The sequence below is a fragment of the Sorex fumeus genome, unplaced genomic scaffold (assembly GCF_029834395.1).
Source record: "Sorex fumeus unplaced genomic scaffold, SorFum_2.1 ptg000009l, whole genome shotgun sequence".
In the NCBI taxonomy this organism is placed as follows: Eukaryota; Metazoa; Chordata; class Mammalia; order Eulipotyphla; family Soricidae; genus Sorex; species Sorex fumeus.
In genome coordinates, this window is record NW_026606066.1 from 7,692,318 (window position 1) to 7,715,529 (window position 23,212).

The 23,212-nt window shown below is 34.7% G+C and overlaps 1 non-coding gene across 1 annotated transcript; it reads left to right on the plus strand.

Annotated features, from left to right (window-relative positions):
* Positions 1-21,623: 21,623 nt before the first annotated feature.
* On the plus strand, positions 21,624-21,728 carry LOC130019823 (U6 spliceosomal RNA). The gene has a single exon (XR_008791894.1). It is a non-coding gene; the product is annotated as a U6 spliceosomal RNA (small nuclear RNA).
* The last annotated feature ends 1,484 nt before the right edge of the window (positions 21,729-23,212 follow it).

The window sequence follows — 23,212 nt, forward strand, 5'->3', positions numbered from 1 at the left end:
AGTGAACCTGGATTTGATTCCTGGTGTCCCAGATGGTCTGGAACCCCATCAGGAGTAATTCCTAAACACAGAGCCAGGAACAACCCCTAAGCACCGCTGTGTGTGGGAAAACAAACAAAAACATTCTGTAAGTCTCTTTATACTATACCTGACACAGAAACTGTCAAAAAGAAAAAAATCTCAAGCTTCAATAAAATGTGTATGAAACCAGGATCTCAGACAATCATAAAATATACAAAAGAGCAGGGACTTTGGTTTAAGGGGTAGAGCAAATGGCAACTATGTGGGAGATTCTGATTTTGATTCCCTTACTGCATAACTTCGTAAACACCACTCAGGGACTATCAGACCCAGTATCATGGATGGCACCAATAAAAAATATTCAAAAATGCATTATTACTAATAATATCCAGTATTAAATTCATTTATTTAAGCATTGTGCAATGCAAGTGGACTTGATTTACCACTGACATTATCTAAAAGAGAAGAAACTTTCACAGAATATGATTTGGTAAGCAGTGATCTTTTTGTAAAACAATACAGTTTTTTTCTGACATGTGGGCCTAGTGAAATGTGCAAAACGAAATACTCATCCTTTAAAGAAAACAGAATATAGCACTGTGAAACCTAGGAGGCAGAGTGCCTCTCTGGTGGCACAAGCTAATTAATACACAGAAAAATAACTTTGTAAACCTGTGTATCAAATATTGTAAATCTGTGTATAAACACAGAGTTCTTTTTCAACATGGTCCAAACGTTATTGGTAGTTCATCAAGTCTTTACTTATATGCAGAGAAAAAAAGAAAATAATTGATGTTCTTCTATAAGTAAAAGCTAGGAAATATTTTATGAACCAGATTTTGTTCTAGTTGTTCAAATAGTTATCTATCTTAATCTTTTAATGATGAACAAAAGGAATCAGGGAAATTAGAAAATAAATTTAACTTCAACATAAAACAATCTTATAAAAATAAGATGTCATGTCCATTTTCCTGATGGCAGTGTTGATGATGTTTTTTTCACGTTTGTCAGTCTTATGTTCTACTATCAGTATATATTAAAGATAGTTTTCCAAAATGGAGTAATGGTTATTTTAAGAATTAACATTTCTCCCAAGAGCATGAAAATTGGAAAACACACAATTTAAAATTGTGTCTCTGTCATCAACCAGTTGTTTCATTTTGAAAAAGTCATATGGTCCCTATACCACATTTTCCCATCTGTAAGCACAGCAGGTAGGGCGTTCGCCTTACAAGCGGCCAACATGGCCGACCCGAGTTCGATTCCTCCGCCCCTCTCGGAGAGCCCGGCAAGCTACCGAGAGTATTCGATATGCCAGACACAGTAACAACAAAGTCTCCAATGGAGACGTTACTGGGCCCGCTCGAGCAAATCGACGATCAACGGGAGGGCCTTTACCTTACCTTTACCTTACCTTAAAAGTTAAATGATGATAATAAACTATCCTACACAAGTTTGTTCTGAAAAGTAAAGGTTTCTTATAGTCAAAAACCTGACATGTGTAAATGCATTTAATTATATTTAATTCATTTAAAGTAATATCAATGAATAATTCAAAAATTAATACTATTTTTATTTAAGTGTCCCCAAAATGGGTCACTGTCACTGTCCTTCAGTTGTTCATCGAGTTGCTCAAGCGGACCCAGTAACATTGTGAGACTTGTTATTGTGTTTGGCATATCGTATACATCATGGGTAGCTTGCCAGGCTTTGCCGTGAGGGTAAGATACTCTTGGTAGCTTGCCGGGCTTTCCGAGAGGGGCGGAGGAATCAAACTCAGGTAGGCCACGTTGGCTGCATGCAAAGCAAACACCCTACCTGCTGTGCTATCGCTCCAGCCATTAAGAAAAAATAAAATTACAAATGCTTCATGACATTTAAGAGTCTTAATTTTGGGTCGGATATATTTTAAAAATGATGAAAAAGTGGAGAATAAATATAGAAAAAAGATGAAAATAAAGGTAATGTAAATTAAATGACTTGCTATGACACTATTAAATAATTAAAAATATTTAAACATGCATTAAATTTCAAACATTATAAATAATATAAAAGTCATTTCATACCTGTATTTCTGAAACCAAAGTCAGAACTCTAGTATTCTTCTTCTATATATAACCAGCTGAAAGTTTCTGGATAAACTGCTTTGATTTGAAGGGAGAACATAAAGATTCTGCTTTTAGTCACTGCTTGAGAACGAGAAAATATGAGGTAAAATTCACTTTAGTAATGGCTAATATTTTCAAAATGTTCTGAAGATTTTAGGTAATCAGTATAAACTACAGTAGTGTAAAATCTTTTGAAAGATTAATAAATCTGTTCCAAAGATTCCAACTACAAATGTGGCAAGTAGGAAGAGTATACATGGCCTAAGGTGAAACCCTTGACAAGACAGAGGGTGTCTGGATTCAGAATTGACCTAGCTAGGCTGTGACAAGTGATTGTAAATTTCTTTTGCAGTCTATAATCTTGTCAGAAACTAATGCAATTCCCTGTTGCAATTTTCATTAATATTTAGATTAACTTCAATGTAGAAAATGGTGTGAATACTGGCTATAAACATTTTTTATTGACTCCACCATTAGATAGCTTTGCAGTTTCACCAACATTTCTAAGCCTATTGCAATGGATTCAGAGCTAATATTAAACATGAATATGCATATTACTATTTATGTTCTTCTATGGTTATTTTCTAAGTTACTTTAAATTTCAAAGGAGAGGAAATTAAAGTACTATAACTTTTTGAATGTTTCCATGTTTTACCAATATATGGTGTTCAAAACATTTTGTATGTAAAAACAAAAGAGCTAAATTATGGAAAAACAAAAGAGCTAAATAATGGCTATTCAAGAATATATAAATAACATTATTGTTTAATAAAATTAACATTCTCTTGTATTATTTGAGGGCTATAACTTAATGAACTATGTTTTCTTTTGTTGTTTTTTGTTTTGTTTTGTTTTGTTTTTGGGTCACAGCTGGCGATGCACAGGGGTTATTCATTCCTTTGCACTCAGGAATTACTCCTGGCAGTGTTCGGGGGACCACATGGGATGATGGGAATCAAACCCTGGTCAGCTGTGTGCAAGGCAAATGCCCTACCTGCTGTACTATCACTCCTGCACTCCTATATTTTCTTTTAATAGGTCTTTACAATAGAAGAAACATGTAAGAATGAAAGAACCCAACTATATTTCTTTTATTTCTTTTCTTTTTTTTGTAGTAACCATATCAGTTTCCTTTCGGTCTTTAAAATGTATACAAAAGTTTTGAAAACTTGAAGCTTTTATTTTCTTGTTAATTTTTTAAAACTTTTATTAGTGAAACACCAGTTGTAGACTTACAATTTTTTGTGCTTGGGTTTCAGTTATACAATGATTGAGTACCATCCCTCCACCAACTACATTCTTAAACAGTGTTTCTCAACATTTTTCCAACTGTGGCACCCTTTTGATCTTAATTTTTTCTAAGACTCTTCACTTACTGATTGGCCCCTTAGTCTGTGCCATCCTCTATTTATGCAACAAGTCTCACAATGAAGACATTACTGATGTCCGCTTGAGCAAATCGATGAACAATTGGGAGGACCATGCTACAGTGCAGTGCTACCCCTTTGAAAACCTGAGTCCATGCAAGGCTATTTGACCCCCAATTGAAAAATATTTTAAAGCATCTCAACCCTGCAAAAAAAGGAAAAGTTCAAATGTGATTTCAAATGGGATACAATCAATTCAATGACAATATTAACAGTAAAAAATTACAAAAAATTATTTGAATATTAGAAAGTTCTTGATAGATCTTAATCCTAATTTTTTACCTCCATGTTACCTTTGTGGCCCTATTTCTTCACAAATGCTAATATGCAATCACCTAAGCTTGTGATTCTCAAAGTGGGTCATAGCACCCCTTGCTAAGATTACAGTAGGTGGATGGGAAGTGGTAGCACAATTGGGTGGGGTCAATTGTGTCTATTTCTTTCATTGTATCACTATTCACAGTCATCAAGATCTATAAATAATCCAAGTATTCAATAACAGTAGAGTGTATAAAGAAATTGTGATATATGTGTGTATATGTATACATACATATATATATATATATATAAATTACACTCACACCAGAATACTTCTTGACTGAAGAAAAAGACAGAAAATATAAAATTGCTTCTATTTGGATGGTGCTACTGAGTATTATGCTGAGCCAATAGAAAGAAAGGGATAAATACAAAATGATCTCTCTCTCATTTACAGGATATAAAGTTAGTAATGGAATAACAAATGGCTAAAGCCAAGAAAACCTAAGAATAGGTCTATATAATTGAGCTTACCGAGGGAGGTGGAAGTTAGGAATGGAAGGGAGGTGACCCTGTGTCATTGGTGGAGGGGAACTTAATTCTGGTCTATGCATGACACTCTCCTCAGGTATGCAAAAATGTTTACATTGAGGTGCCTCAATAAAACTTAGATTACGGGGATAAAAAGGAAAAAGAGTAAGATCTCCAAGAAGTGCTGAGTGAATTTTTTTTTTCTGAAAAAGGGCCAATAGACCAAATACGTTAGAGAACTTCTGTTCAAATCTGAATGAGATGAGTGCCATCATAACCAATTTTTATATAAATATGTATAAAGATAAAATTAGTCAAGGAATAGGTATTTATTTGTAATAATTCATATTAGAATGATTTAAGAGTTTTTTCTAAATATATTTGTAGTTCTCTGGAATAAAATTATCAATTTTTGTTTGATGATAATGGAAATTTGAGGACATAAATTAATGAACAAAATAATCTGTTTAATATGGAATCTTTAATGCAAAGAAGAATGTTCTAGGTTTTGTCAAGGATTTATAATGAGATATCAGGTTTATTCATTGAAGATCAGCAACAGAATTCAAGATAAGTTTTCAGTTCATTATAAGATTTTTCACAAATATAGGAAAATTGACTTCATAAATATTAATCTTGACACAGTGTTCAAAGTTCAATTCTGAATGTGGGAAACTATGAAGAGGAAAACAATATCAAGAATATCTCAGATGTTGAAAGAGACCCTCCTTTACTGCCGGTAGGAATGCTGAACGGTTCAAGCCCTTTTGGAAAACGCTATGGACGATTCTCAAAAAATTAGAAATTGAGCTTCCATTTGACCCAGCAATACCACTCCTGGGAATATATCCCAGAGAAGCAAAAAATATAGTCGAAGTGACATCTGCACTTGTTTGTTCATTGCAGCACTCTTTACAATATGGAAAAAACCTGAATCTGAATCTGGAAAAAAACTGAGTGGCCCAGAACAGATGACTGGTTAAAGAAACTTTGGTACATTGACACAATGTAGTACTATGTAGCGTTTAGAAAAAGATGAAGTCACGAAATTTACATACAAATGGTACACCATGGAAAGTATCATGTTCAGCTAAATGAGTCAGAAAGAGAGGGATAGACATAGAAACATTGCATTCATCTGGGGATCATAAATTAACAAAATAGAAGACTAACACCCAAGAATGACCGAGATTAGTACCAGGAATTTTACTCCATGACTTGGAGGCCAGCCACACACATGCTAGGGGAAAAGGCAGCTCAGAGAGAGAAGGGAACACCAAATAAAGGGTGTTGGGAGGATCCTCCCAGGATGGGAGAAGCATGCTGAAAGTAAACTATAGACCAAACATGATTGTCACCCTCTGCCTCTTTTGCAAACCACAACACCCATAAGGAGAGAGAGAACAGAGGGGAATGTCCTTCCACAGAGGCAGGGTGGGATGGGGGTAAGGGGGGGTGGGAGGGATACTGGGATCCGTGGTGGTGGGAAATGGGCACTGGTGAAGGGATGGGTATTTGATCATTGTATAATTGAAACCCAAGCACAAAATTTCTAAGTCTACAATTGTAACTCATGGTGTCTCACTAATAAAAATTAAAAAAATAATAAAGATAAAATATTTTAATTAAAAAAATGAATAAAGATCATAGATACTAGGACATAAAAATAAAAAATAAATAAATAAAAAGTATTGTTAGCATTAACATACAGAAGTGGAGGAATCAAGTAGAAATTGTGACCCCACTCAATTAAGATTTTTTGATCATTGTTTTAAAGAAAGGTATAGGCCATAGAGGGTGTAGTAATGGCTTATTACTGGCTCTGTGCTCATGGATCATGGCTGGAGGTGCTCTAAGACCATATGTGGTGTCAACGATCAAACTGGGATTGGCAGAATGCAAGACAAGTATCCTCAACCATGTGTTAACTCTCAGGCCACATTGTTAGGGTATTTTGGAAGTATAAATATAAAATAATTATTGTTAACCAGTGTTTCTCAACTGGGGGCCAAATGGATAAAATCACAAAAACAACTCCTTCCTTCCTTCCTTCCTTCCTTCCTTCCTTCCTTCCTTCCTTCCTTCCTTCCTTCCTTTTCTCCCTCCCTCCCTCCCTCCCTCCCTCCCTCCCTCCTTCCCTTCCTCCCCCCTCCCTCCCTCCCTCCCTCCCTGGCACTACATATGGTGCCCTGAACAGTGCATCTGTGTGTGGCTCAGATCACCACCCTGTCCAGAGAGAGAGAGAGAGAGAGGGAGAGAGAGAACATCTAGTATACCAACTCCAGCTTTGACTTTTCTCAGTATTTGCAGCAAATCTAATCTACACCTCTTCCTTCTTTCCTTCCTTCCTTCCTTCCTTCCTTCCTTCCTTCCTTCCTTCCTTCCTTCCTTCCTTCCTTCCTTCCTTCCTTCTTTTCTCCCTTCCTTCTTCCTTCCCTTTTCTCCTCCTCCTCCTCCTCCTGCTCTTCCTGCTCTTCCTGCTCCTCCTCCTCCTCCTCCTCTTCCTTTCTTCATTCCTGTGGATAGCAGACTGCCAACAGGTGCCCAGGAGACCCAGGAGTCTAATGATTTTCAGCCACACAGGCCAGTTTCTCAATGCCAGTCTGATGAGTACACCATGCTACTCTGGTTCTACTGTACTGGGGGTTTTCAAAATCACTTAGTGGTTCTTCAGGATCTCCAGGATTGCACTGAGTGATGCTTGAGAGACCATGCGGTACTAGAAATTGAACATGGCTATGTGCTGCACATAAACCCTAACTACTGAACTATATCACAGTTCTCCTTTTCCTTGTTAAGACAGTTTTACATTTACTTTTCCTCTTATGACCAAGCATTTATATTTGTCATCTAAGATCCCTGACATATCTCTTCATTCACCCATTTTCACTCTGCAGAAATAAGGATTTCTAATACCCTCTGCCAATTCCTACTGTGATGACCAAAAGTATCCTTATGAAGAGTAGAACTCAGTGATAAATTGTTAAATGAAATAGATTCTTGCATTCTTATTAATCACCATCTTCAGATATGTTTTTTCCCCTGATTTTCCAATTCTTTTGGTAGTACCACTCTCTGCTAATTACTGAAAATCATCTTGGATTATTTAATCTTCCTTATCCTTTCTTTCAAGACCTTAGTCAAGAGATTTAATATCAATGCACATTCGCTTAGTTAATCACTTACATTATACCTAACAATACAAAGATATTTTGCAAATTTTTATTCGCAATGAAGGAATGTTTTCTCTGCTCTTATAAGGAATATAAGACCAAGAGAGATAGATTGCACCTCCTCTCACTGGGGAAGTGGGTTAAGATTATTGTCCTGACAATGACCAGAAAAATCTGAGGAAGAAACTTTAAAGAGTATGTTAATTGTAGGAACTATAGGGTGATGATCCACAGACTAAGGATCAGTTCATCAAGTTTAAACAAAGTTAAATGGACCAGATTTAGGGAACATCATGTTCTGCACAAAGAAGACTTTCTGGACAAATGAGGAGTTGACTTCTGAAGTGACATTTACTGGTTTCTGTGACACCTTTCTTAAGGCAAACCTGGCTTTGGAGTATGTTCCTTACATTTGGTGTTGGATCATACACAGGACTTTGAAACATGTTGCACCAAATGCAGACAGGAAACAGAGATTTAGGGGCTAGAGAGACAGCACAGTAGGAGAGCACTTGTCCTGAATGTGTCTGACACAGTTTCAATCTCCAGATCCCAATCATTCTTCTGGAATAATTCCTCACCGCAGGGTCAGAAGCAATTTCTGAGCACTTCCAGGTCTGCCCCTCTCCCTCGCCGCAACAAAACCAAACCAAAAAATTACAAAAAGAAACGCAAGGTGCTTTGAATTCTGCTCCCAAATATTGGTTTCATCAACCACCATAGTTCTTCAATTTTCCTTGGTTTCAGTTGCAGTGGTAAAGAACCCCTTTCTCTAATATTTATAGCTCTATATCCTAATAGTATTTTTTATTATTTTTAAAAATTTCCCCACTTTTAAAAACCACTGTGGTTTATGAAGTTGTTTATAATGATTTGTTACTGGCATTCAATAATGCAACACCAATCCCACTGCCACTATCACCCCTTCCCTTCATCATTGTCTTCATTTTCCTATCCACCCCTCAAGCTTGCCTCCGTAACATACCCACAATAATTTATTTATTTATTTTTAATTTATTGCTTGTTACCATTAATGGCTAATGGGACAATCAAAAAATATTTCTTTAAAAGAAAATTGTGAAAATTATTTTATCTCATCATGGGGAAATTAAGTCCTTGTCTGAGGATTTCCTGAGCTGTTGTTGCAAGTGAAGTCTGTCGTGTTAATGCTTAGGGTAGTTCATTTGTGCACTACATAACCATCCAATCAGGTGCGCTCCTACTTGGATGTTAGTATTGTAGAGTTTGGAGATGTAGCTCTGCAAAACCCAGAATGTTTAACAGGGCAGTCTGGCTGGAGGAATGACAACAACTCTTGTCTTGTGGCTACTGAGGTGTAATTGCAGCTACCCAGGCATTTGTAGGGTGGAAACTTGACCCACCCCCTGCTGAGATTACTGAGGAAGTTTCATCCAAGACTGAGTATCCCAGGAATTTCTGTGACAACTTGATCTATTTCGAGATTTATTTATGAGTCCCTGGAACAGGATCATTAGACGAACTTACAAGGCAGTCGCAGTGAGACTTGAGTGTCCTAATACTGTTTTCCTTATGCTTTTCATTTATCATAAAATAACTCCTATCCCCACTTATTTCTTAATTAAGAATTTGATCAAATGCAACATATCTATGGAGATTTTATTAATATATCAGGTAGAATTTGTTGTTCCTTCCACTATGTTCTTATTGTGTCTAAACTCCTTCAGAGCATGACTATTTTATAGTGGATGATAATAAATGATTACTGGGCTAAATTGAACTAAACTTAGATATCTCCCAAAACAGAATTTTCTCTATGAAAGATTCCATAATTTACCTGTTTAATATATTATCTTTTCTTAAGTGCTATGGGTTTTTAATACCGTTGACTTAGTTTTTGTATTATAATTAATGTAAAAATATCATGTTCTATATGCATAAAATAATAAATAGCAAGAAAATTGCATTATCCAACATACATTCTATGTTAAATTGTATCATAGATAAATATAATTTATTAAATGAACTAAATACTTTTCAGAAATCTTTAAATATATTGTATAGATTTCAAATCTATATGTTACAATTTAACGTTACCTTTGTATTATTATTTGATCCCTATAAGATGTTAAACATTTAAGTTTGAGAGTAAGTATGTTTAGATATGACTAGAAAAGTTAATTTTATTGTATATATATATTTAGATGTTTTTGAATGTGAATTTTTAAAGTATGCATCTTTTATAATTAAAATATAAATTTTGAAACGGACCTATAAATATCTATAATAGGACAACCTTAAGGTCATTTGAGTATCAAAAAAAAAAACCTTCCCCAAACATAGCATACCGGTAACATGATCAAGTAATACACATTTTACCTATCTGTAAACAAACTCAGTGATCCCTTCTTCTCAATATAATACCTTTTTCATTATTTAAAAATTAAATCTTTCTTGAGCTGTAACGATAGCACAACAGGTACGGGGTTTGCCTTGCACACGGCCGACCCAGGTTCGATTCCTCCACTTCTCTCGGAGAGCCCAGCAAGCTACCGAGAGTATCTCACCCGCACAGCCAAGCCTGGCAAACTGCCCGTGATGTATTCGATATGCCGAACACAGTAACAACATATCTCACAATGGAGAGGTTACTGGGCCTACTCAAGCAAATCAATGAACAATGTGAGGACGGTGCTACAGTGAAGTGCTGAATCTTTCTTCAGTAGTATCAAGATAAAAAATAATGAACCAATTCTATTTTACTCAAGAGAAACTGCAATGTGTTACTGTAATCTGACTATATTTTACTTGTAAAGCTGTGAAATTATTGTTTTAAATTATTTTAGAGTAGGTTTTTATAGCTTAGTATTTTGTAATGTATTATAATTGCTAAATGCAAATGAGATCCTGTACTGCTTTCCATAGAGTTGTTCATGAAAGCCAAACATTTTACATGTTACAGTGAAGTACATGTTATTAAGGAACAAATTATAATGAAGCTTACTTTAGTTTAAAGACAAGATACTGTAGCTTTATTAAAGGCACAGTACATTAGAGTATAGTTACAGTAAAATCTGCAACTGCCCAAAAACGAAACTACTGAAACTATTGAGAATGTTCAGAATGAAATAAATGTACTTTTGGAGATATTTCATTTGCTTCCAGTACTACATTCCAGTACTTGGAGTTATATTTGAAAGGTATTATAGCTTCCAAACATTAGTAATATTTTTGCCAATTAAAGTCTAGCATTCATGCATTAATAATGCAGAAAGACATGAAGGAAAGCACTCCCTCTCAAATTTTAGGGTAAGAATTCTCTAATTTGTAAAAGGTAAAGGTAAAGGCCCTCCCGTTGATCGTCGATTTGCTCGAGCGGGCCCAGTAACGTCTCCATTGGAGACTTTGTTGTTACTGTGTCTGGCATATCAAATACTCTCGGTAGCTTGCCGGGCTCTCCGAGAGGGGCGGAGGAATCGAACTCGGGTCGGCCATGTTGGCCGCTTGTAAGGCGAACGCCCTACCCGCTGTGCTATCGCTGTAATTTGTTATTTTAAAATAGTTTTAAATTGTCTCCTTGATTTTAAATGTGAATATATTGTCTTTCAAATATATTTTAAATGAGTGAGGACACCTTATATCCTTTTTTTTTCTTTTCCTTATTATTATTCTTTTTACTGCACCTTGCAATGTTCAGGTCTTCCTCCTGGCTCAGTACACTCAGGAATAAGTCCTGGTAGGGCTCTGGGAACCAAAAGGAGATTACAGGGATCAAACTGGGTGGGTTACATGCAAGGCAAATTCCCTAACCATTGTACTATTGTTTCAGTCCCATTTTTCTTTTTTTAAAAATCACGTACTTCTTATAAAATTGCATATAAACCTATCAAGTTTATTTGGTTAGAGATTTGGTCATAATTAGGGGTGTTTTGGGCTTAGTTCTGGCTCTGTGCTAAGGAATCACTCAGGGTATTCCTGGAGGGGGACAGGCTAAGTTTGCCATGTGCAAGACAAGCACCTTAATCATGTACTATCTCTCCTGCCCCTGTATTCCTTTTTCTTAACTCAGAGTAAATAATGCAAATCTATCAGTACTAGCTATATCTATAAGAAATTAATTTAAATCTTTGCAAAAAATTTATTTAATAATAGTTTACACCAGATGATCTCTGAAATCTCTTAAACACCAAAGATTCTGTGACGTATGACCTAAATTTGTTCATAAAAATTAGTGTGAACTGGTTAAATTGAATAACAAAAGTGTTAGAAACCTAGGTATGTTCTATGAAAGAGAAATATATAAACACTCAAACAATAGAATCATGAACAATAGCACTATTTGAGATCGTATTATTCTGAGAACTGACAAAACCATCCTTATAGTTAGGGAGCATAAATCATATAATGACTGTCCAATCACATTGAAGCATTTGGTTCTGCTTAACACATCCCACATTTATACATTGTGGGGAGATCTTTAGAATAGGAAGAGGAAAATAACAATTAGCTGTAAAAATAGCAAAATCGCCTACAAATTATAAAACCAACTCCTCAGAGATACATTTATTTTACTATTTCTAATCACAATGTTCATTAAATGGAAAGCATTATTTAGAAAAAAATGAAAAAAGCAGAGACACCAATGGTTTGTTGCATGCAGAAGAAACCAGTCAAAAGCAATTCATTATTAATGCCTGAATATTCTTGCTAAACAGTTCTGATTATTTCACAAGAAAGAGGTCAAGGTAGTGGAGAAAGGGATTTAATCAAATAAACTCTCAATCTCTCTCCAAATAGCATTTTCATCCAGTTGCATGTAAATTCATCAGATGACTAGCCTCCAAAAGCACAGGCAAGGTTAATCTGCTATGACTGTTAAAACTTCTATGATATGCCTATTGAATAAAAATTTAAAATAGGATGAACCATGCAAGTTATCCCAAATTAGTTTTTATTTTTTCTAATGAAATCATGAAATTTCCAAGATTAAAAGCACACAAATAGGTCAAATTTATACTTTCTGAATTAGTTTATATTAACTTCCTAATAAAGAAGTTTATGATCTTCTATAGTTTTAATTTATTAAAATTTTTGAGACTTCTCGTCCTGAGGTTTCAGAAATCCAAAATGTTTCTACTCCAGTTATAAAGAGCTACAAATACCTTAAGATATGAGTATCAAAAATGATATAAAAGATAAAATGTTAGATAAGTTTTATAATTTTAAAAAATTCTACTAATTTCCTTTTTTTCATATGCAAGAATATGTAATTCATCACACTTTTATCTGAAGGAAAATTACTGGTAAATATTCTTTATCAAGTGATTTGGTGATTCACTATATAAGAGATACATGTAATTTAAATTTTCACTCTTCAAAATATAAACTGGATCAAGATAACACTTATTAAAAGAGTATTTAATATGCTTTTTTAGAAACAAGAGAGATGAATATAAAAAATAAATATAAAGATAAAATAAATTGTACAGAGATAATTATGCTGATATGTATGTCTTTTTCTCATAAAACTTTACATTTGCATATAAACATAAAATTAAAATCATGTTTTAAAAGAAAGCAATGTGTTCAACAATTTTACTTTGAGAGTAAAGATTCATTGTCTTGAAAGATATGTTTATTATGTTGTATACATCTGCTTCTAAAATTAACAAAAATAAAAGTATGAATGATCCTTGAAAAATATGTAATTTACTTTCCATAATAATTAAACTGGAATTTTCTAATGAAGCAATATCACATATCTGAGCCTGTCTAAACACTTGAAAAAACATTTATGATGCCTTCACTATTTGAATGCTCGATTGTGGATTTTTTTCATTTGCAGTTTCAAAATTGATATGAAAATATTATTCCTCAGTAATATGTAATTCAATTTATTGCTATTTCAATATTCCTACAATGTGCCTCTTTCTGGCTATATTCTTTTATGTTGCATATATCATTTCTGTATTTAAGAAATTAAGCAGCAGTTACTAAATCCTCAAAGAAATTAAAATGTTTTTATGTTGGCATTCTTTGCCCTCTTAGCTCTTAGCACCTCTCTTGGTTCTTCGATACCATTTTACATGAGGACAATTTCTAAAAAGCAAAATATAACTGTCTAATTAAGGGCTATGTGATTGGCTAGTTCGCGGTCTCTGTGACAGTTATGACAAATACACATATTGGCACAGCCCTAACCTCACTTCACAGTTTGCAGCACAGAGATGGTATTTTCAGAAATGTGGAGAACACTCTGATACAAAGCTTCACCTTGTCTAGTGCTATTCCATTTAATTTTTTATTAACTGCCTGAACATATGCCATTCTAGAAGAGGGTAATAGTTACAAAATGTCAGCAGAAACATTTAAACTGCTAAAATGTAAATGATTTTATAAATTTGTAATGAAAGGTAATTGTCATGTGAGAAAAGTAACAGAAAAACAGATATGTATAAATGCAAAACTGGTAAAAAATACATCTTATTGGTTGAAGGTAGGAAAACCTAAGCATATTTTAATGAGTACTGTAAGTAGTATTTAAATAAAATTAGATTCATAAGCAGAAAATGTGAATTCTATAATATTTTATTTTCTAACATTAAGAAAGTTCATAATAATGACAAGAACTCATAGAACTTTAATGTGTGAAATTCAATAAACAGTGGGACATTAAGATGCTTCGCCTCATTTAAAAAAAAAACAAATAAATCAAACTAGGATAATATAAATAAAAAAGTGTCTCTGGCATCAGCACCATAGCTTTAAAAGCACAATATTCAAACATGATTAGTTTGTTTCTTTACTTTCCACTAGGATGAAAAACAATTTAGTGATTAATCCCTTCAGCGACTTAACGCTGGGTCAGTACTTTCAGAGATGTCAAGAAGACTTCAGGAAAGAATTGAGTATTTCCTCAGCCCCCACACAGAGCAACCACCTTCCAGTTAGGTTTGCGGGCAACCATCTTTAAATGCTTGAGCTGTTCTGCGTGGCCATGACAAGATTTGCAATTCCCTACGTTTATTTACACACCATCACCCCAACTAGACATCACATGGAAGTGGCATGGTCACAGCTGACCCCAGGGTAGTCCCTGTCTCTGCCGATCCAATTTCATCGTGCTCTGCAATTGAACTGCACTCATACTGGAGAGGATGTATGCACAGGACTCCGTGCCACAATAAAATTAGCAGAAGCTTGTCAGGGGGCATTTTGCTGTTTTACAGTGACAGACCCTGGACAAATAGGTCTGCTTCCAGAAACCCACAGAGGTCTGGCTCTCTTGAAATGTATATGAGTCCGGCATATTTATGTCACAGTGGTTCTGTAGAGTTAGCTTGTTACGTGATAGTTGAAGAACAATGTTAAGCCTTTGCTGCATTTTCCATTTCCTCTTCACAGTTTACAGGGACTTTAAATGGCCTATGAATAGACCGTTATTTTTTGACCTGTAGAAAAACAGCTTCTCTTTAAATAGTGGTAAGTGGTAAGTGAGAAAAAAATGTTTCCTTCATTTATTCTTCTTTCAGAGGGAATAAAAAAGGCAGCACATATCAAATGCATTTTGAAAACAGAAGTTGAGAGTATGTGCACCACTTTTTTTTTCAGTTTGATAAATCAAGCCTCAAAAGTCTTTTTCCTGAAGTCTTATTTTACCTCGTTTTTAGTAACAAATTAGTTCTATAAAGGTAAAAAATCTCTTCAAGAAGACACATTTAAGATGCTTTCAAATGAATAAAAGGATCTTTTATTTCAGATTGAAGTATAATATGGTAAATAGATAAATTTTAGCGTTTGTGGGCAGAACAATTTAAAACATAATATGTTTTGTATCTAGCCTAAAGGTATTTATTAGATATTCTGTGCACTTCTTACATCAAACATTCTCAGAAGCCCTGGGATCATTTTATATTCACTAGAAGACAGAAAGAAATCCAAAACCTAGTTAAATAAATTGTTCATTTATTCCTTCCCTTTTATGCACCAAGATCTACATGTGGTCATTAATTATAAAGAGACTATTATAGCACCATATTTTCATTCAATACGATGTCCTCATATATATCAAAGAAGTCCCATAATTAAAACAGAAGGGCCACAATGACAATTAAAATTACAATCTATATGGGGAAAGAAAGTACAGTTCTGCAATTTTTCACCCTGTCACTGTCAGCTGCATGGAATATTCTGGTCACGTCTCTTGTAAAGCAGCCTAAATTCTTCTTCACCAATGCAACCTCAAAAGCATTATCAGCACCTAAGCAAAAGCCTATGCAAGTATAATTTAATACGAAGCCACAGTTTGCAAGTAATAGCGTATAAAGTGATATTTAAGTGGTGTTTTAAGCACACTTCTGATGGCTACAGCCGCTTTTCCCTGGTAAATGCGTTTTCCTTTGAGTAGTGATTATGAGTCCTAGGTGAAGAGGTCCTGTGTGCAGGTCTGTCTGTAAGCCTTACTTCCAGCTGCCAATCTTTACTTCACAGAGAAGAAAAAGCCACATAGCACCTTGTTCTTACTCTTGTATGCTGTCATCCCCTGAGCTTGATAACACAAAATCATTTCCACATAACACTTTCCTGCTTCTGCCTCTTAAACCTCGAGACCTACACATTGTGCATGCACTTGCACCCTTGGCAACCAGCTCTGTGGAAGCCCCTTCCTTTGAACCAGCATTCTTCCAGCAGACTATTTTTTAACACTTTTCGTGGTAAATATCTGCATTAATGGAGTACAAAGCTTTTTGGTAGCAATATGTATTTGCTACAATTTATTGTCTATAAAAGTCATGGACAGTGAATTATTACTCTTAAAATTGTATTTTTCTTTATAATAACTTTAAACTGAGCACTCATATATGAAGCATGCAATGGAGATTGAGAAGGTTTTGTATAATAAAACTGTGACATGGTCATTTTTTCCAGTTTTGCATTACAGAGACACACTCATGCATGGTGCTTTTTAAATTCTTATTATGTGTGAGGTCAGGGGGTCGAATGTCAGAAAGTACTGTTAATTTCACGGGGTTAGGGGAAAGTAAATTCAGAGGGAATACAGATCACTTAGCACAGAAAACCAGCTCCTCTGAAGTTTGGTTTTACATTTGTTAACCATATCCTTCAGCTGACGAACCATTGAGACCACGGTGACATTCTGGTCCCAGATATAATGGTTTGACATGCTGCAGTGAGAGTGTGATTCCGTCGCCCTGCTCCCTGTGCCAGCCTCAGCCTTCCTCCGAATCAATGAAGCACTAAAACTCCACACAACTGGAACTGAACAAAGCATGTTGCCATTTTGGCTGTGATGTTTAAATTATAGAGAAAGCAGTCAGGATGTCTTAAAGTTCAATCTGACAAGAAATGTAAAATATATTTCTGTCTTCATTCTCTGGGAAGGTAACATCTTACACTGCACAGTATCACTACCCAGAGTCCTTTTTAAATGGTTCATAATAGAACATCAAAGACCAAACGCTTGCATTTCAGGGATTTTTGCGTAATCAGAAAGAAATCTTAGTATTGGGCAAAGTTTCAGGAGGTAAATAATAATGCGTATCATATTGTTTTATGTAGTTGGCAGCCTAAAGAGATTTCTTTTACATCTGTTGAGAAAGATGAAATTAACACGCTACCAAAGAACTAAATACACGACACAGGTTATACAACCCATCAACAACAATGAGCTAAAATAATGGCCCGTTTTATGGTTATGATCAAGAAGTAATCAAATGTGGTTTTCAAATGTGTTTCAGTGTGAGGATTGTGAGCATATTGAACCCTGATTTAAAAAATCCTTCAGTTTTATTTAAATATAGTTCAGTAGGCCAGGATAGACAGATGCTGATAGGTTTGGTTGGGTGGTTTGATTTTTATTAGTTTTTTTTTAAAGAAGATTTTTTTTCTGAGTTAAAATTCAAACTGGGCTCAGCTGCCCCCTTATAATTAAATTTTAATGACTTAGGCTGAGAGTTTGTGTTTTGGCAGCAGGCTTAATAGTGTTAGCATTTAAACCGTTACCACTAGACTTTGAGGGAGCAACCCCATCAAAAGTCAGAGGTGAAGTTGTTCCAAAGATGCTCTGGTTTACTGGGATGCTGGGGGACTTAGCAGTACAGTCAGCCACAGGTCACTCAATTGTCCTAATTGGTTAAAAATAAATTAAAATAAAATGCCACTTATTCTAAATTCCATAGTAGCCTGGGGGTGAGGGCATTCCAGTTTTAACACTTTTTTTCCCCACCAGAAGTAACATCTTTGTTTCTGTGTGACTAAGATTCTATTGATAATTCTACTCTTTTCCACAAAACTGAAAGACCAGTTCAGAGTACACATTTGAATCAGTTCATTTTTTAGAAAAAATAAAAGAATTATTATTAACTTTGCCGTGATATGTTTCACTGACGTCCTTTTTTATAATTAAAACTCCCCGTCTCTGCCCCCATATCCTCTTTTGAGCAAGCAGCCTGTTGCCTGAAGTTTTAATCTTTCATTACTAGTTAAAACAAAATCACCAATTAGGCACATGAACACGTCTGTATTAATCTCATTAAGGTGATGGCACCAAATAAATTGGAACTATTTTTGTGCTTTTACTGTGTTCCTATGGCTTTATCAGGCCCTGTGGTCATATACAAAGACCTCGAAGCTTAGTCATTTAGAATCATTCGGTTGTGGACTGAATGTGGCATTACCATCTATGGCTGAAAATTGCTTTCAGCTTTTAAACTGCACTGACTAGTCTGTAGTTAATCTTAGATCATTCACTCGCAAAATTAAATGAGCCAGAACGATGGTCTTTTTTTTTATATAAAATAATACATCACAAAACACTTATTTGCCCTGCCCAAAAGAGAGATCAAATTCATTTAAAATCCCATAAACCAGAGTTGTGAATTTTTAATTTTATTTAGTGGCAGAGAAAGAGAGAGTAAGCTATCTTTCCACAGCACATCATTGCTATAAATTTACATATGGAACATGGTTTGATGCTTAACCAACCTTTAATCTATCTTTGATGTATACTTCTACTTCACTGTAGTCATGTGACACCCTTATTAATGCAAATGCAAAAAAGACTGTTTTGGATCTCTGATGTAATTAGCCATAAACCATGATTTAAAATAAAAAAGTACCTACTTGAATCACTGGAGTTGCATATAAAGTCCACAGTCATCATCATAGAAGAATACCCTATGAAACTAAGTTTAACATTTTTACTTCATTCATTTCTATATTTTCTGCCCAAGTAATAACTGAAGATGCCTTTACTATACTTATGGTCAACTAAGATTTGATTGCTAAACAGTTTTATAGGGATAAAAAAATTTCCATTTTTCATAGTTTTTTTCATGCTCCCAGTAGAAGTAAAATAACTTTTAGAAAAAAGTGCTGAGTCATAGAGAAAATCCATCTTTTTATCCTGATTATCTGTTTTATACTCATTTCAATGCATCCTCTTGTAGATAAAATAATACCTTACTTTCTGTACTTTTCTCCCTTCCTTTCCAATGCTTTGCTTTACAGTATGGACAGAATGTCTAAACTATGACTTTGGCATCACTAATTTTGGGCTCAAAAAATCTTGACCATCACAAATGAGGTGAAGTCACCTCTTAATGCCAGATTTAGGCAAAAAGTTTGACTATTTGAGGGACTGACCCGGCGAGTTCCATGGTGAATGACAAGATGCTAAGGTCAGATATTGGAAAATAAGGTTCATGTTACTCTGTCAGTAGGGCTGGTGCAAGCTGCCTGTTTGACAGAGAAAGTGGTGTGTGGTCTGAACCTCAAGAAAAATGAAGTCAGTCACCCAGATCCAAAAATTACCCTGTCTCTATCCAAAAATGATTCTGACATCAGCTTAGGGAGACAGGAAGAAAATTGTCACATATATATATATATATATATATATATGTATTTACACACACACACATACACACCCATCTATATATGAACACATATATATGTATACATATATACACATACATACAATTTAAGTTGCAATGGCTTAGAAAAAACAGTGGATGCATCCAAATACTATGAAAATTCTTGTACTAAGATATAATAATACAATTGCCAAATAAACATTGGAGACATTTATTTTTGTTATGAGTTGCAAGTGTATACTTGCAACAAGAACCCAAGTTACACACTTTCAGAAGTTAACCATTCATAATTTTCAGAAACATAATGTTATAAACATAAGTACAGTATAATAAAATATTGATATAAATTACTGTTTTAAATTTAAACAAATATTTTTTAATAAATAAAATTAACTCATTGGATTTTAAATGATTTTTCCAACTGTAGGCAATTCTAATTCATTTGCAATAATTTATATAAAAAAAAGAAGTTCGTGACTAAAACATCATACTTATTTTCATTGACACTTTGTTCTAAGAACTTTCTAATGATGCTTCGACTTACTATGAGTATAACTGTGTTCCTTACACAGTATTGTGTTTCTACTTAAAAATATATATTGGGTTTATATTTTCAATACGTCTTGATTATTCAAATGAACCTAAGTCTATTCAAAATGTATCTCTTTCTAATAAGAATGAAGAAAAAATGCACATCTATTACAAAATACCATTCAAATATAAGTTGACCATTTGGAATATTGCACAATATTAGTTTTTCCATCTCAAGAAAAAAATCTGCATATTGTTGTTTATTCCATAAAATAGTCCTTTTTTTAATAGCCTGAACCAAATAATTTCTCATTTTTACAGGCTTCACTTCACTTTTCTCACAGTGAATAAATTGCAGCTTATTTCCATGAAATCCACAGATGACACAGATCTTTATTTTGCATAAAGGCATAAAGAAGTGTCTAATATCTTCAATATTCATCTGCTAAGTGGACATTTGCATTGGGTTAGAACGGCAAAAGAGCCCCAACCCTCCCGCAGTGACAGCTGTACAAAGGGATGACATCTGACAGCTGTGACAGTGCTGAAGGGAAACTCAGATGACTTGCAGCATCCATGATCCAATTACAGCACACATCCCTCTGACAGACCCAGCAGCTTGACTCCAGCGTTTGGAAGGACAGTATTGATCTCTTGTCAGAAACCAGTTGCCTGCCTGCAATTGTGTGCTGCTGAACTTTGAAAAGCTATAGTACCCTCTTAAATGATAGGGGCAGTCAGGTTATAGTATTCAGGTACAAAGAGAGGTGCAAAGGGTATCTGCTAAATGCTCTAAACTTGAACAAATCATAACAATATGACAGTCCAATCATACTCAAGGAGCCCAGCTGATCTAGCTGGCTACTGTCTGTGCTAATGGAAAGACAGCTCTTTGTGTTTAGTGGGATGATCTTACTTGATGAAAAGGCCACTGCAATTAGTGCATACTGGTTGGTTGTGCTGGGTGACAGCAGCATAGATAGTATAATGGCAGCTGCCAATAACCTTAACTTCAAGAAAACAGACAATTAGGCCTCTGATCCTGACACTGTTAGTCCCTCTACTGCAGACCTCTATTTGGCTTATACTGTAAACCGCACAAGGGTAATGTGGAACAACCTCACCAAACAGAACGACTTGGTCAAGAGGTCAATTAACTTCCTCTTCTTGCCTCTCTTCCGGCTTCCTTAAGGAGAGCGGAAAATAGAGACAGAGAGAGTCAGAGAGACTTAAATGTAACAAATGTTTACTTTAGGCTATAGTTTAAAGGGAGCTAATATATGAGTACAATGTTTTAAGATGCAAAAACTTGAAATGCATTTTTAAATGGTTGGTGAAATGAATCTAAACTTAAAAGTAAAGCTACCTGAAGTGAGCTAATGAAGTGAGAAAAATACAAATTATTTAAGACGTATGTGGCAATAAATATTAAAAATGAGCAAAATCCTAGGTAATTTCACCGTATCACCAGCACTTTCAAATTTAATAAAAGTAGCTAGAACATTCTAAACATTTATAAATACACAAACTTAGAACGTAAGATATCTTAGCACTTATTTAAGTACTATCCCAGAAAAAGTAAAGTAATTTTAGATATAAATTTTTAAATCTCAATAAATACTGAAGCACACATGTAAGTACTGAGATCCACACACAAGTTATAGCAGTTCAGAACCGTCTATGATCAGAAAGATTAAGTGTAGCATTTTCTTCAGTAGCATATGCACTAAAATTTATATCATCCAGTGAAGATTATCATAGCCCCTATAAAAGAATGGCTTGAAAACCTGAGATTTATTTTATATAGTCTATATTTCAAAATAAATATTATTTATCTAACTCAAATTTAGAACTTTTCTTAACTATAAAAGTTCCTTTCTTTGATAATTACTGAACAAGAAATAAGTAATAACTCTTGGTAGATATTGAAACCAAACCATTGAAAAAGTATACTGTTGGAATTTCATTAAACTATGCATAAGAGAAAAAAAGGCATAGATTTATATAAAACTTTTTTTCTTGTGGAATGGATATAATAGCAAAACATAAAAGATATACTACTAACTATAAAACCATGTTTTAAATACTCCTATGTTTTATGCATGAAAGCCTAATATTTTAATCACAATGTCTAAATTTTCTTTAATTAAAAGAAATTGAATAGTCCTACATTGAAAACAGTTTGATAATATGAAAAATGAAAATAGGGTATAGGAACTAGAGGTTCAGAAATCAAATGAAAATTAGAATATCAAAACAGACTTTGAGAGAACATGAGAGAAGATGAAAACTGGTATTCATATATTTAATAATAGGTATTATAGTTAGCACAGAACCAGGGAATTTCAGAAATATAAATTCTTAACATACACACAAAGGTTTTCCTTTCACTCCTATGTAAATTAATGCTAATTAAAACACATATGAAGGACAAGAGATAGTACAGAGGTTATGGCATTTGCCTTGCAAGCCTGTTCCCTTTTGATCTGGAGATAGCAGATGTCTCCTGGGCACTATGAGGTTTGGTCTCTGAGCACAAGTCAGAAGTAATTTCTGAGCACTGGTGGGTGTTGTCTGAAAGCCTCCAAAACCCAAAACAAACAAAAATACAAATGGAATCACCCAAAATTAATTGGGTAAGATAAAGTTTGTGAAGATGTGGAGAAGCAGACATTCACGTCTCAATGGAAATAGAAACTTTAGCAATTGTCAGTAAAGTTAATTCAAAATTGTTTATTAAAAATATTTTTATCAGAAAAGTCTTCATTCTACATTTATATACAAGAACATTATGATAGTATTATCTGTAATAAGAAAAATGAAAACAGAGGCCAGAGCGATAGTACCGAGGGTAGAGCGTTCGCCTTTTACATGGTCACCCAGTCTCAATCATTATGGAAATTGCAACAAGTCAGTAGCATTCCCCAGCCTTTGAGTCTCCTATTAACATAATTCTTTTTAAATAAGAAAACAGGTCTATGAGGGTAATATGGAGATTGCATGTCACTACATAGTCAATACTACAACACAGACTGACCTAAGTTTTGGTGGGATTACTCTTTGATTCTGCCAGGAGCAAGGATAGATATCCTATTAAATGACTATTGCACAGATTTTTTTGTTTTAATTTTGTAAGCAATTTCTTTTGGGGTATTTGGGGAGGAGAGTGCACATCCAGGGGTGAGCGGGGCTTCTGGCTCTGTACTCAGGGAATCACTCTTGGAGAGGCTTAGGGTGGCCCTACCAGGTACTGGGATTTGAACCCAGGTCAATCACATGACCTGGAAACACTG